The sequence below is a fragment of the Girardinichthys multiradiatus genome, chromosome 23, assembly GCF_021462225.1.
Source record: "Girardinichthys multiradiatus isolate DD_20200921_A chromosome 23, DD_fGirMul_XY1, whole genome shotgun sequence".
NCBI classification, from domain to species: Eukaryota; Metazoa; Chordata; class Actinopteri; order Cyprinodontiformes; family Goodeidae; genus Girardinichthys; species Girardinichthys multiradiatus.
In genome coordinates this window covers 31,553,070-31,555,672 of record NC_061815.1, presented here as the reverse complement: position 1 = coordinate 31,555,672, position 2,603 = coordinate 31,553,070, and positions in this window count along the sequence as shown.

Here is a 2,603-nt window from a genome sequence, read left to right as displayed (position 1 = left end):
GTACTGTGAGTATACTCCACCCCGGTGAGGTGTTGACTCCAGGTGGTAGGGTTGGAGGAGCACACAAACCGGAGAATGCTCTCCAGCTCCTGATTTACCCATTTGCGCTATCCGTTTTGAAGGTGAAAGCCAGAGGACAATTGGGATTTGGTACCTGAAGAAGAGCAGAAGTCATTCCATACTTTGGTGATGACCTGTGGACCTCTGTCAGAAGAGATGCCATGGAGTTAGAAGACAGAGTGAATAAGAAGTGTGGTATATCTGCAGCAGATGAGAGTTTAGAAACGGCCAGAGGAAGGTGATAGTGACCTTGAACCTGGAAAATAACAGGGAAAGTATGACCGACAAGAGGTGAGGTGTATAGCAGACTGAAGACAGGAAAGAATGTATATAATGGTCAGTCCTGTTGGACCATGTTTTGCTGAATATTGGACCATTGGCACGTTGCTGGACGCCACCAGGCCTTCCGGCGTTTTCGACCATTTTATATCCCAGGACAGTCCGCTACTACAAATCCCAGCAGCCGCCGCGGCTGATAGTACAGGGGCATCGCAGCTCTGAGGCCACTGTCAACTATATAACAGAGTATGAGACGGCCCACCATTACTTTCCAGCTGAAACCGAGACGCGGTTATCACACAACTGGAGCATCAAGAAAAAATTCCGCGTGGACTTTCAGTCATTCTCCCCGTTGGCCAACGAGAAAACTAAACGAATTAAGCTTACAGGAATAAGAAGGCTTTACATTTTCAACTTTGCCGATCGAAGACGTGGGTTTAACACGTAGCCAAAAAAACACGGAGTTTTCAAGGAGACGCAATTTTTCCTCGGTTTTTTTTTTTTTTTGTTCCAGTCGACTAGTGACGGTCCATCATATTTTTTCACCTTTCTGCCATAGAGGTCACAAAGGACGAAAAGAGGACTGCTTTACTGAGTATCCGCGGACGCATGAAACTCTCCCCCCCCTCTCCTTCTCTCTCCCTCTGCTCAGCGGAGACAACATCAAGTGAAATCCATCCTTTTATTTTAATTTCTTTATTAGAAATAGCGTGGGCAGGACAGAGTAGGTTTTAGTGCGATTTAGAGTCGCCACTTATATTTTAATGTGTTCTGAATTGTATGTGCATGCCATTGTTTTTTAAACATGATTGCTGTTGAATTTCAGAGGCCACAGAGTCTTACAAGTTGTGTTTTTACTGTCTGGACACCTGAACGCAGGTGCGCTGTGAAATTGGACTGCTATAATAACCTTATGGTGAAAATCAACTATTTTCTTGTCTTCAACTTCGTGCTTTACTCGCTTGCCGCCAAAAGTTTTATTATCCTTTGTCCTCTGGGTTTACAGCTTTGCTTGGGGAAGTTTTATGACTGCCTTGATTGTGAAATAAAGTCATGAGCATGGATAACACAGCTCGATAAGTGCACCCGGTGGCTTATGACAGCCTCAGTGGCAAAAACAAAATCTGTTAAATAAACCGGGTGTTTTTGAAGGAAGAGTAGGAAAAGTGTTTGAGAAGATGGATGGAAGGGAATGTGAAGCTCATCTCCCTGCAGCTGTTAAGACAAACGGAGCTAACAGAAGATCCATGGAGCATAGCAGCTTTTTGCATCAACACTGTTCCAGACAAAGGCATTTACATCTGCCTTTGCAGTCAGTGTCTGTCTGTCTGTCTCCGAGCCACCTGTCACCAGTAGAGTTTACTCAGTCGTGTTCATCTATACCTTGTCGGTTTTATCAGTGCAGAAGGTCACTCACTTTGTACATTCAAACAAAAACATAAACGTTTTCTCAAAAATATATAAGGATATCAGATAACCACAGAATCTCAGTACAATTTTGGTTTAAAGAAAGACACAAATAACATCTTTGAGTTGTTATAATATGCTTTAAAAATCAATATGACAACTTTGACTGTTCGATGTTTTTGTTGTTTCTCTTGCTGCCATTTGCCGAAGTGAAGAGTAGATCTTTTAATGCTTTCAAGACGAAACATTCGGAACAAGAAAACTGACACTATTTGGTACAATTTTGCAGTCATTTTGTTTTTCCAAAAGTTGGATTTTAAATGTATCAGATTGGGGGCAATTTTGCATCACTCTGAAAGTTTATTTTAATGTTTTGTCATTTTGTTTTTGTTTTGTATACTTTTTTGTTCTTGTTTTAATTTGGTTATTTTATATGATTCTATAAATGTTTAGGTATATTTTCTACCAGATTTTGCTTTGAGATATGGCTGTGTACTTGTTTGAAGTATTTCACATATTTAGCATCATTTTATGATACTTTTATTAACCAATTTTTCAACAGTTTTTGGATTATGTCTATGTTATCTGTTGTTACTCTATCACAGGGCTGTGTGTTTTATTGTTATTTCAACCTCACAAAGAGAAGACAAGGATACAATTAGAAACATTTATTAGTGAGTGTTTATTTCCTCGGTGCTCGGACCCCAGTGGAAGACATGAATGCTGAGAATGACATGTGCTTGAATGAACATCTTAGGGTTAGATTTAAAGATGTCTTCCCCCCTGGGATCCGATCCTGGTGGCGGAGTGGAGGCCTGAGGAGATTTGGAAGGAGTTTGGAAGCCAAAATGGTGGAG